The sequence below is a fragment of the Scleropages formosus genome, chromosome 23, assembly GCF_900964775.1.
Source record: "Scleropages formosus chromosome 23, fSclFor1.1, whole genome shotgun sequence".
In the NCBI taxonomy this organism is placed as follows: domain Eukaryota; kingdom Metazoa; phylum Chordata; class Actinopteri; order Osteoglossiformes; family Osteoglossidae; genus Scleropages; species Scleropages formosus.
Genome location: NC_041828.1, coordinates 9,839,154 through 9,853,191, shown reverse-complemented (window position 1 = coordinate 9,853,191; position 14,038 = coordinate 9,839,154).

Sequence of the window (14,038 nt, the reverse complement as noted above, 5' to 3'; positions counted from 1 at the left end):
TCCTGGGTGTGTCCCCTCCCCCTCTGGCCTTGCGCCCTGTGTTGCCGGGTAGGCTCCGGTTCCCCGTGACCCCGTAAGGGACAAGCGGTTCTGAAAATGTGTGTGTGTGTGTGTGATTAGGTTCCTTTGTTGGTATTTTTTAAAAAAAAAAAAATTTAGAGGCAGATCAGAGACAAATTAAAACCGTTTTCCATTATTGCTTGAGGTTAACGTCATACTTTACACAATTTAGGTCCATTTTAGCATCATATAGTGAGACCTCCTGTCATTCTTAAGTAATACTTGAAAAGGAATGCACAAATTGCCGCAAGAAATTATGAAGTTACTACTTTATTTTAATTTAGATTAGTGTACTTAGGTATCTTCATGATATAAAACTAAGCAAAGTGTAATATGAATGTTAAATTCTTATTTAATTTATGGGGGAAATGTTTCAGTCAAGACAACATCAAAAGCCCTCAAATTTATTTATACCTGGATCAAGTTTATTTAGACCACATTTCATGGGTGCTGTCTGCTGTTTATTTCCATTTAAATGAGTGCCTCGTACTTAAATTGGCATTTGATTCAGCAATATTTACTGTAAAATCTACAATGTGAAATCCTCAAGGAAGCGGTTGATGCCTGTGAAATGTCTGTATGTCATGTTCATTTTTACATTTTTTAATATTCACCTCCCTCAGATGATCTTGAGAAAGCCAGCAGTTTAAATCTCTTAAGAGGCTCACCAGCACAAATTTGTTGCACTGGATTTGGGCATAAATGTGTAATGTTTTATTCATATTGTCACTGTTGGGTTTTAAGCCTAAGCTCTTATAAAAAAAATCATAATGAAATATTAAGAGCATTTTTTCTTTATGGGAATATATATAGAAGGAAAGATATTCTTAAATTCTGGAATAATTTCCTCATCTCTAGAAACATAAATTATGTTGCTAACAATTCAGTGTTAACACAGCTTGAGGTATAATTTTCATTACATCAAAATAGACTCCCCCCTTTTTAAAGTCTGTTTTATACTACGTGGTAAAAAATTCGACAGGACTAGAAAAAGTAGACACATATTCTAATTTAACACATCTGGAAATCACACATCTCATTTTCTGGTTTGTGACAGTCTGACACTTTAAATTCGCTTTAGTGTGCTGAATGTGTGTGGGGTACAAAATAACCAGGAAAACAATGAAACAGTGAATCCCCAATAAACTTTTCAGTAGGGCTTCTGCTGATCTGTATGAGACATCGCTATGTTTTCATTTACTCTTGGATGCAAATACAGGTGTGTTTCTACATAATATAAAAGCACAGACAGATAACTTTCATTTTAAAATTAATTAATTAACTAATTCATTAATTAATTCATTCATTCATTCATTCATTCACTCACTTCTTATCCACTTGTCCATTACTTGTAACCACTTGTCCACTACAGGGTGGCTGCAGTCTACAGCCTATCTTAGAAGCATATAGGAAGCGAGGCAGGGTCCACCTTGGACTAGAAACCAGGCTGATCTCACACACGCGCGCACACACACTCACACAAACTCATTTGCTTACGTGTACACACATTACAGGCAATTTATATTCACCCACCAGTTCACGTAAAATCAGTGTCTTTGGACTGTGGGGGAGGTGGGGACTGAAGCACCTGCAGGAAATCCACAGAAACACTCGGAGAACATCCAAACTCCACCCAGACTGAACCGGATTAATACCACCAGTGAAACACACAACTAAGGAGCTGTGAGGCACCACCCTGCTGTCTCATTTTAAACAGAGGATCCAATGTCAGCATTAGGTCTTATATGGGCTTTATTTTTGTTACTTTGCAGCTCATGTGACTACAAAATAATATTTATTAGTGCAATCATAATCTAGCATTCAGTCCAGTTTGTCCACCTATGTCCTGCCTATAATGCCATGTTGACCCAGTCATCATGCATGGACATTTACGTGGGACCCATGTGGTAACTGTGGACACAAGCGATGGCCATTTGTAACTCACGTGGGGTCCGTATGGATTTATTAGCCGGGATTTTACTTACTAAAAACAAACAGTAATGAATCTTCCTGGCAAAAACGGAAATTACTGCTACTCTGAAGTATTGAATTGAGCAAGAGTTTTACATTCTAGAAGTCAAAGGGCGTTGGGTATGTTTGTCTTGATTTGGGCTGAACCTGTTGACTTAATTAGGTTGTTGTAAATAACTCATTTGTACACTGCACGTATTTCTTTGGACCCGTTGAAAGACGTGCACCGTTTTTTATTTGTTCAGCATAAATGCATTTCATGGGTTTTAGGATATCGGGATAATGTATTTTGTCTTTCCGTGTTCGCTACACTAGAGTGATTTTTTTTCCATTGCTGCATCATGAAAGGGAAATATAAATGTTTGTGGTTTATTAATCCAGCGTTTTTGAGTTAGAAAATTAAGTTTCACACTTAAATAAAAAGTGATCAGTTTTAAAGGTGATGCATTTATTCATGACATGCAGGTTTTATGTGTCAGGCCTTATATTTTAGTACCTGGTGGATGTATCTTATTTGCCTACACAGGTGGTCCCCGACTTACAATGGGGTTATGTTCCGCGAAACCCATCATAAGTCAAAAATGCATCATCATAAATCAAATTAATACATTTAATACACCTAATACACACCTCTGCGTGACAGACTGGGAGGTGCGGATCGCTGCCGCTGCCCAGCATCGCGAGAGAGTATCGCTCCGCATATCGCTTGCCCGGGATCTAAATTCAAAATTCAAAGTACCGTTTCTACTGAATGTCTATCGCCAGCTCGCCACCGTTAAGTCGAAAAAAAATCACAAGTCGAACCATCGTAAATCGAGGAGCATCTGTACACTAGAAAAGACATTTGCTGATTTATTTACACCTTTAATGTTTTGGAAGAAAACAAACCCAACTGAACACCTCTCTAGTTTATAGCCTTTCCAAGGCCAGAGTGACACGTATGACAATGGGATTTTCTCTATATATCCGGCCCTGGAGGCAGCTTCTTACCTGCGGAGCTTCTTTGGGCGAGTCCTTTTTAAAAGCTCCTTTCAAAGCCTTTTCGACATTTCATCTTGCGAAAGTGTTTGCAGTTAAGAACAGGTTTGAAAAATGAGCTCTACTATGGTTGTTACCATAGCCAGAGTCAAAGGACTAGTATTTTATGAAGCGAGAGATGATTCTCTGGAGGGTTTCAGGCAACAGCACCTCTTACTGTCCCACAGGAGGTGATGGGAATGCGTAGAATCTCACTTAAAAGCGTCTCAGTCACCGTTGAGCATCTGACACATCTTGGGTCAAAAAAATGAAGTAGTTTGGAAGTCATTCAACAAAGCAGAGCATAAAACAGGGTGCTGCTATGTCTCTCTGACTTCGATATGGTTGAAGATCCACAAGGAATTCTAAAGGCCCAGAGCTACAGAATTATTGTCAGCGTGGATGTTTGCGATGTTCTTACTTTATTATTTATCATCTAAGCAATCGCATGAGGGGAAAACATCACACTGTCCCAACTCGGTGTTGAAACGGATATGATTTCTAAATGCTTCTCAGGAAATATGTCCCAGTAATCCATCATGGGTATAAAAACTCAAGGGCTCATAATTTATTAGAAATTTGCATTTTGACAGTTTACCTTTATTATTATTATTATTATTGCTTTTATTATTAACAAAGTGCTTAAAAGTTACAGCACTTGTCACGGTGATGAATGTCTGATCTTTCTTCTATTAGAACTAGTAAAGGAAGATAAATGCTCTTTATTTTGTGACTGTTGGTCTCTATTGTTGAAAATGCCCATTCTGGAGGTATTTTCATAGAAGCCAGCAAAAGCAAATCTGTAAAAACCATCAAGATGTTAATTTTTTACTTTTTTAAATAAGTAATGCCCTGTTTCGGTCTCACTTGTGTACTGTACTTTTTTTGGTGTTTACAGTGTTTACATCCCAATAATGCACTTGAAGTCTGACACATTTATTCTGAAAATGAAAATTACTGAAATCATCCATATAACTTGATTTTTTTGAGTTTTGATTTTCACTGCTAAGTCACTTTTAGAATTCTCATATTTCATTTGGCTCAGCTTAGGCTTCAGAATATGCCCAACTAATGGCTGACTACTATAAATTTGTAATAAATGGTATTCGGTTCCTTTCAGAAGTAATAACAACAATGAAGCTGATCAGTTTTGAGGGTAGTAGGATTCATATTTAACTCAGAGTAAATGAAAATGTAAAAGTTAAGCCTTCACAACATCAGCAAGATAAAATAACAGATTTTGAATATATGTCTGTTCATCCGCATTGTATGCAAGAGATGTTTTTGTGGGGTGACCCTCCATGACATACTGTTTACTGTGAATTTACATTGTTTATTAGTTAAAGGATTAAGTATTAGCTGCGTAGCTGACACTCTTTTCTAAAGCAATTTATAGAATCTGACAACTTGAACGGGCAATGTGATGACACTACATAGAGTTCACTGGAAGTCGCTTTGGAGAAAAGCTAAATAAATATACTGTATGTAAATGTAAATGTCTTAACTGCTACACAACCTGCTGTAAAGCCATGATTTACCACTTAACACTTCTTACTTCTGCTGCATCTATGGAAGTTCCTTTTCAGTTAAACAGTATTAAAAATACACACGCGCACACACACACATCATCATCTGAAGCCGCTTGTCCCATACGGGGTCGCAGGGAGACGGAGCCTAACCCGGCAACACAGGGCATAAGGCTGGAGGGGGAGGGGACACACCCAGGACGGGACGCCAGTCCATCGCAAGGCATCGCAAGAGGGACTCGAATCCCTGACCCACCAGAAAGCAGGACCCAGCCAAACATGCTGCGCCACCACGCTCCCCTTGTATTAAAAATAAAATACTTAAAATACTAGGAATTATTTCCTTGGAAGACAGACATTTCACAGAATGAATTTACTCCAGATATACATGGCAGAGTCCTTATATTCTTCCACAGTGTGTGTACTGTGTGTGTGTGTGTTTAAAGTAGGGTTTCATCATTGCCGTGCACAAATCCTTTCATGTCCTCCTGCTGCTGCTCCTTTGTTGTAACGTCTGTGTTAAAGGCTAAAAGTGAAATGCCTGCCAGTAAAATTATTTCCTTCCTGCATAAACTTCCGTATCTTCGTCTTCATAATTTCACTATATTAAAATGATTCATCGGGTCAAAGTGGTGAACTGCTGAATTATGACTCCCGGGCACATGGAGAAGTAAACGCTTTCCTTCAAAACGCCAAGATAAAAGTCAGTGCACACAGACTACCGCCACTACCAGAGTGTTTAAGCTGTCAGCAGCACGGGCGTTGGAAGGGCTTTCATGTCACGGGTGTGTGGGACTCTTGCTGGCTGGCGCTGGCGCTGGCGACACGATGACAACTCGCGGAGGATGTAAGATTTGTGGTCCTACGAGATGCTTCTCTGCCAGTGGCGCCGACGGTTTGCGTTTTAGCGCTGCCGTTTTGGGAGATGATTGCTCCTGCCAGCGCCACGCAGCCTATCTGTGCTCATAAATCGCGTCTCACTCAGCAGCACAGGGTCTCACGGGGAGGGAGGTTTCGAACGCGCGCCCGTGTTTCTCGCAATGAAAGCTGCGGGTCTCTGAGCCTCCTCGTCCTTCCGCCCGGTCTTGGGAGAAGTAGGCGTACAGCTTTTCACGCTGCCGGCTGCTCTGTGAAAGCACAGGCCTTTTCTCTGGCCAGCTGCACTAGGGAGAAAGTGTAAAAAAAAAAAAACCCTGTTGCGCCCCATGAAACGGATATTAAGCAAGCTAAAAACATTTTCAAAAAACATTCTCCAGTTTATTCTCTAGAATGCAGAAATAAGGAAGAATAAGAGTAAATAAAACCTCTTGTCTAAAAAGTTTCAAAGTTTTTTCTTACAAACCACGCTTCCGTAGCCTCTGATGTGTTCGTCGGTAGAAGTAGCGCTGTCTTCTAATGGTGCCTACGCCTCATAGGTCCAGATCCAGCGCAAAAGGAAGAAGGAGAAAGCAATGAATGCAGCCAGGCAGACTCACCGATATTACAAACCTGGTTTCCAGAAGTCTTTTTCCGCACGTCAGTCTTCAGAACTCCTTTATTCTCAACACTTGGGCTGAATGAATGAGGAACAGATCAGCAATACATCCTATAGGGCCTAGAGTGCTTTGGACTGCGTGCTGTACGAAGGTACAAAGAGTGAGAGTGATGTGAGCCACACACACACACACACACAGAAAGAGCAATTTAGAGTCATCAGTTCCTCTGAGACACATCTTTGGACTCTGTGCAGCGTGAGGAAACCAGAGCGCCCGGAGGAAATCCGCATGAACATGGGGCAAACACGAAAACTCTACACGGACCCAAACTGCACAGAGGGGGCAACCCGAACTGCACACGTGAATCCATACAGCTCACGAGTTGTCACACACTGGCGCTAACCACTGCACAACTGTACCGGCCATATCACATGTACAGTAGTATCAAAGTCCTGTGCTCCCCGTGTCCAATGATAATGAAATCGCCAGTCAAAAAAACTCCTGAACAAATTGAGCATTTCACTCATTACACTATGCTGATGAATTAGACACCACTCGTCTAATTGGCTGTGACCACAAACGGTTGAGCAGGTGAGATGTCTTGTTTGTAGGGCTTAGGAGACCATCTCTTACCTACAGCGCGGTAACTGAATGGCACACACCAGTGTACCTGCTGCACCACCATGCTATGTATATTAGTGGATATTTATAAAATATTGCCTATAGTTTGCCTCTTTGGTAGCTGTCCGTGGTGCTGATACAGCAGCACGGAACTCAGGTATTTCTTTTCACTGAATTTACACATATGGTTTGTCAAACTACATCAGTTTCGGAAAAATCCTTGGATACAGCTACTTTAAATGGGAGTTCTGCTTGGGGACCATCATAGTTTAACCGAAATGAAAATCCTGTGATGCACAAATGTTTTACTTAAAATAGCCATTACTCAACTGGTTTGATTGAAGCTGAACTTCTCACTGGATGGTGAAAAATACTATTGCAACTTATAGCATCTCATTATAAGATTTCATAAGCTGCTGCCTAACTTCCAGTGACAGGCTTTAAATGAGTGAGGTCACTCTTGTTCGCGGAGATGAACTTGGAACGACATTTTCTCCGTAATCCGCTGCCCTGCCGAAACAGAGATGTCCCTCTTTATTTTGGAAATGTTTATTCGAAGCAAGAGAAGGGATTCCCTGTTGGTTAAGAGGCAACATCAGACCGTGTCACTCGAGAGGACACAAATTCACACGGGGCCCGGGCCCGCAGTCGACACTTTTTAAGCGATAGAGGTCATAAAATCGGTTTTGAAACATTTCTTTAAAACATGTCTTTGGGATGCGTGAAAAATCGGTTTGATGCAGTGAAACTGAGATGAATATTAGTGCAACAGCGCCACCTCTAGTTGAAAGGTGAGGACCCACGTGGGCTGCGGCGTTCTTCGGCCGCATCCGTGACACTCATCCCGATCCCTCTGAATACCGTGTATCTGTTACGCACTCATCCTCATCACTCTGAAGAAGAATGCAAGAAATGCAGCGCTCCTTCTGTGGAAATACTACAACTTAATTATAACTTACAAAAATTCTAGGTCAAGTACCTGTCACTGCCCTCTAAAAGAAATTATTTCAAAGTCCCCAACAGAGTCAATTTGTTGGGTGCGCTCTGGGTGCATCTTCTTCCAGTTTATTCAATAAATAGATTACGTTAAAGAGCGACACTATTTGCAGCTTCACAGCAGTTTTAAATGAACTTTTTCTTCATTTAGTAGAGTTCAGTACAGCACCTGTATCGACAGCTGGACCATCTAATAACAGGTAGCGCGTAGAAATATAGGGTAATCGACACATTCGCAGGCGGACGACAACGGTCCAGCCAGGATGTTAAAAGCAGAGCGTGTTTGATTTTCGCCACGGTGTGCTGCGAAACAAAAGAATTACTCCGGCACAGCGTGCACAAAGTCGTTAAAGTGCGAAGACGATCCGCCCACCAGCGCTGGAGTTAATGAGCTCAGCGTGGAGACTGCAGTCGCAGGCAGTCCTGTCTCCGGAGATCACGCCGCTCCGTACTTCAAACGGACACCTACTGTACCTACACTCCCGCCGAACGCAAGAAGGTCCCTGATGACGCCCTTAGTCACACCTTCTCGTGATAATGTCTAGGTTGGTCATTTTTCTTTCTCCCTTTCCGGTCATCATGCGCGGGGGCCTGCGGCTGGAAAACAGCTCAGAGGAGTCACACAATTAATCCAATGTGGTCCGCGTCCACAGCTTCGTTGGCTCTGGACCGGAACGGGACCGTGCTCGCGCACCGCGGTGGCACAGTAGCGTTTGCACAGATATCATTTTTTAATGCAAACCGAAGAGCTGAACATACCAGGACGAGGGGATTCCTCTGGGTGTGTATATTTATATTTGTGTGCATACAAGATTCAGTTAAATCACACAGTTTTTACCCATGTGTATAGCTGCGTACGCTACTGAAGCGATCGAGGTGAAACGACGTGATAGTAACAGTGACAAAGTGTACGTGGGCGTGAATATTAAATATGTAGTTGTCGCCCCCCATTCTCACTGCGGGAAGCATCATACAGATTTGAAGCTAAATGGCTGCCAGCATTTTCATCTCCAGAAAGCAGAGAGACACAAGAGTTGTCCAGCTGATGTCTCCCCCGGAGACCTGCGCAGACCCATAATTCATCAGGCCCGTTTCCAGCGGATTGGATTGGACAACCCTGGCATGCATTGACCATTTTCCCCCTTTTTAATTTCTTCTTTCCATCTAATACCATAAAAGCCTGCACGTGTCTCTTTTCCCCTTTCCATTCATTTCCTGCCGCGCGCAAGCCTTGTAGCACGATATAATACAATTTGTCTGATTAAAGACAACGCCGTCGCAGACCTTATTGAAATTAATAGAACGTACGTGTCCGGATTTAACGGGTCACTTTCATTTTTTGTTTCCTGACTGAAACTGAGGGTATCGCGTCATTCCCAAACAGACCTTGGCAGAGGATCTGCGTTTAGCCCGAACTTCAGATCTCCCCATACTTAATGTATGCTGTTTTGACCTTGACAACTGGGAAAGGAACGTTTTTCTGGCACAATAAAACCCGAAGGCAGCCATCGCATCAATATACAGAGATGTTCCTCATTAATATAATAAGGAGAAGGTTGAAGACAGTCACCTCTGTCTGTCTTCTGAAGATGAGTCACCACCGTTTTCAAGGAGTTTCAAATGGGGGGGCGGGTGGCCGGCTCCCAGCGCAAATCCCTTGGCAGTCCTCATCGCCACAGGCATTCTGGGAGAGCTGTGGTCTTCAGATGCCCACTGCAGGCTCTGTCATGGGTCCTCGACATCTGTTGCGTTTCCTCTTAGCCGGACCGCCGAGGGATTACACGATCTAATGTATTATATGCAGGCTCGAGGGGGGCCATTAAAGTGTACGTCAAGCAACTTAGTGTCCATTCTGTCATCACCCGATCAGCTAAACATCTACGGCAGACTTAGCGAAACGTTCGGCGGACACATTCTGGCACACTGTACATTTTCGTTGATCATGGAAAGAAAAGAAATCCACTTAGGACAGAGTAACGAGAGCGAATCCTAGCTCTAACTCACTTAAGTTACAATGCAAGTCCACGCATTTCTGCTCTGCAAATTGTTGAGCGGCTTCATTGGCTTCCTGGTTTTTATGGATCGTGTAATAGAGCAGATCTCGTTCGCGTTTCGCTTATTGCCTTACCGACGAATTACCATTATATGCATCTGAAAACCCGCTAAGAATAATGAATTAGAGCAAAACACGCCATGACAACGAATGGGCCAGCTGTACTTCGCGATGAGTAACTTCATCCCTGACGGTGTTACCGTATCGAAGCAAAAACAGCGTCTTCGTGCTCGTCTCAGCTGCGTTGCGCGTTGACAAAGGTTGGGGTGAATGTCCAGCAGGACACACAGAACTGCTAAGAAGCCTGTGGGTGTGTATAGCATATGGCATAGCATGAATCCAAAAGAGATTAGTCATTTTCCTGCATGTATTAGTCTTCCATGGCATTGGAACCCTTTACCACTCATCAGGTTATAACCATTGGTATCATCGAGTCAGTCTGTTTGTTATCACAGCCTGCACTTACTGTGGGTTTGTATGGGAATGGACTGATCAATGTGTGCATTTGCGTGCATCAGTTTGGGAATCGGCTTGGTTATTGATGACTGCTTTCTTTACTTACTGTAACACTTTGCAGAAAATCATAGCAGGAAAAAAAAAGCGGAGTTAAAAATTCCCAACGGACAAGAAGCGGGGAGCAAAGTGCAATATTCCCGACCTGACCTGAAAACTGCTTCCATACTTGAAAGCATCTGATTTAAAAGGCTCTGAAAGATTTAGCATGAATTTTTAATACAGCAGCCTTTCACACATGTAGTAAAACAACAATTACTGCACATGAAAGGGGATGGATCGAGCCTTCGCCCTTTGGTGGGTTTTTGCATTGTCTACGGCATTACGCAACCGCTTCAACTTGTTGGAGAGGCGATGCAGGAAGAAGATGTTTCTGCCACTGATACAGCGCTGCCAGGCTTTTATGTCCCCATGCAGTTTCCTTCCCGGACCCCAGATCCCATTGCAACGTTAAGCTCATAAAGCTCAGCGAACCCGAGCCACAGGCTGCCTGCCACTGTGGCGCTGCCCATGTGTCAACACGGCATAATCCAGACCAGCAAGGAAGAAGCGGAACTAAAATGAGCACGCTTAACTGAACAGCGTAATCAACGCGGACTTCTGGCCGGGGAAAACCCTTCCATGAATCTGTGGGCTATTAATGTATTCATTTTACATACACGTGGGGTATTCATTTATTCATTTATTCATTTATTTTGCAGATAGACGCATGAATCCAGGCACACCCTCCTGGAGTCCAGACTCCCTCACACACGCAGGCTGTTTCCAGTGGGTTTTTCTACCGGCTTCCGCCTGAACGCGACGTACGCCTTCTAACCCCCTCGATGGAACTTGAAAACACAGCCAGTTAAGAACAAACAAAAAGTTTTTGTGCTTGTGCTTAAGAAAGGTGAATAAACTTTAAAAATGCATTTTGCTTTTCCGGGGGCATCCCCACAACATAAATTTTTCCAGTTTTACTGCCTTTGTGCTTACATTTTCTTCGAAAATGACCCCTCAAGGTACAGCAAAACAAAGAGCCACCCACCCACGCGCAGACACACGCTGTCAAGCTGCCCTAAATGAAATGGTTTGCGAGCGTCTGGAGGCCTGCGAACGATGACGTGCAGAGCCACTCCTGAGTTGTGCTGTTTCCGCCGGGCGGCGAGCCAAGCGTACAGGCTGACCGGCTGCACGCAGAACTGCGTCGGAAGTGAAATGGAATTAAATATTCATATTGGACATGATCTAAAGGCAAGTGAAAAGGGCTCCGATAAAAGCTGAACTGACACAGAAGATATTCAGACCAAAAAAAAAAAACCATCATATCAAATACAGCCGCCGGTGATCCCAGCAGAAAATGGACTGAGGTTCTAATTGAGCCTTCCGGTCCTTCTCTGTGCTCATCACGCCCTAATAGAGTAAAGGTTTCTGTTGTAATTAAGCTTTTCTGCTCTCTCAAATAAATTACCATAGGAAAGCACTGCAATGAGCACTGCTACGCTGAAATGCATGTGATGCTATGGGAAATACCGAGCCGAATCACAGCGCACGCAGTGGTAAAACCATTGTTCGGTAACATGGCCAAAATGTGCCACCGTGAGCACGCTAGTAGAGTTCACTCGATCCAGTTCTTTCTAGTTCATTCCGCTTAATTCCTATCCATTCCAATCCATTCCTTCAAGAAGTACTGGCACTTTACAGAGTTCGCGCAATGAACACGGGTCACGAGGTCTTTAGAAAAACTTCCAGTGCTGCGCACCCCGAATAACTGAATCTAATTTAGAGGCAAACGGTACATTTCTGCCGTGTCTCACGCTTTCTACTAACTCCATTACTAATGTTGGTAACGATACACTCTTCGCATTCTTGGACCGTGCCGTTGACCGTTACTCTTCTCAGAGGCTGTATGTCAGCAGCATAGGTAAGGTGTCAAGTGGTGACTGACAGAAGCAGAAAGTGCAAAGTCGTGCTGAGTGTGTATGAGCACGTCGTTGCCCTAGATACAAGGGATGTGTTAAAAAAAAAAAAAAAAGCTGATATACAATTACTCACAACATCAGCCAGTTAGTAGCCGGATTCCACCTTCAGGTTAAATTACTGTTCTGTGAGCAGCTGTGTGCTGTGTTGTCCAGTCGAGGTTGCTGACACGGTGCAAACAGGATAAGATGATATTTCCGGACCGCTGCCCGAACTGCAGTACAGCTCTGCAAATATGAACACAACTGAAAAACGAACTCATCGAGTCACCTCTGTCTGCGTGGAGAAAAGCATGGAAGCTGGAACAGAACAAGGATGGGAAATAGATGAATGTCGTGCATATGCATAAATTAAGCGGAAAATTCCCTTTGGGTCCAGATACGCGCTTATTCTGCGCCGGTATAGTTGATAGAAAATTGTCCTGAAGATAGTTGCGTCAATCCGCGATACGATTTCTCCCCGGTCTGTTTAGTTCTCACTGAAGAGAAAATGTGTCATTATGTCTCATCAACCGATTCGAATCTTGGACATATGAAAAAGCAGGACAGCAGAAACACGGCCTCCTTTGAAGTATGGTGATGGAGGAGACTTGTACCAGTACCGTGGGCAGCCAGGAAAACAGCGGGGACACGTCATAAGACAGGTTATTATACTTCGGACGCATTACGGGAACCCTGGATTCCGTCAACGGCTGTAATTTTAGGCAAAGTTGAAAGAAAAAGGGAGGACAAGCAGCAACCAGACGGATGGACTTAATCATAGTGACGATGGGCACGCCACTTTGAACGCTATAGGCGCAAGTGGGGAACGGAACGTTCCGGAGCCACCCTGCTCCGGGGCCAAGAGTCGACGTTGACTGGACAGCATCAGTGCCTTATCGCTGTTTCCAGGCAGCCAAGCTCAGGTTCAAGGTACTGGAGGAAGTGGCTCACTGGAAAAGCCCCGTTCAGAGGGGCGAGCGCTCGGATCAGCACCGAAAGCTCGCATGAAACACAGCAGACAGAGTTGGATGGAGCGCAACCCCCGAGAGGACGTAGTCGCAGCGCGGCCCCATGTGCGATCGATGCAAAAAAGCAATCCCCGTTTTTGCCAATTCTCTACCTTTGCTGTACCGCCGCAGAGGGCCTGAGCTCTGAACCGCGTCATAAATCACAGGAAAGGTAAGTAAAGCTGTCACCCCACAAGATTAATCTTCCATCTTCCTCCTGTTCAATTATACATATCCCAGAATTATGGCATGTAGGAGCACCGATTCCCTGCCGAGATAAATGGTTATTCCGCCCCAACGTCAGCAAGTTTATTTTAGCAGGTATAAATCAGTAATCAGTACGCTGATAGATGAAAAGTGAAGTTACAAAACCCTGCGGTATACAAAAGTTGAGCTAACATTTTTATACAGCTTATACAGCACTCCTTAATCTTTTGACGGATAAAGAATGGGCTTGACTAGCTCCGCAGTCTGGTACCTTATAACAGGCGGCGAAATACATTCTGAGTTCCGAACTTCTTTCCAATAAGCCTCAGCGCTTGCTGAAATCGATTCGGCCCCAGCATGGCAGTCATTGAGCTGTGCCACCAAAAAGAGACCGAACGTTTCATTTTTTTCTTGTTGTTTTGCAACGGATTGATCCACGGTGGTTTACTGTTTTTACTCATTGATATAAGTGCATTTTAGGGGGATGCAGCGGCGCAGTGGGTTTGACCGGGTCCTGCTCTCTGCTGGGTCTGGGGTTCGAGTCCCGCTTGGGGTGCCTTGCGACGGACTGGCGTCCCGTCCTGGGTGTGTCCCCTCCCCCTCCGGCCTCACGCCCTGTGTTGCCGGGTTAGGCTCTGGCTCCCCGTGACCC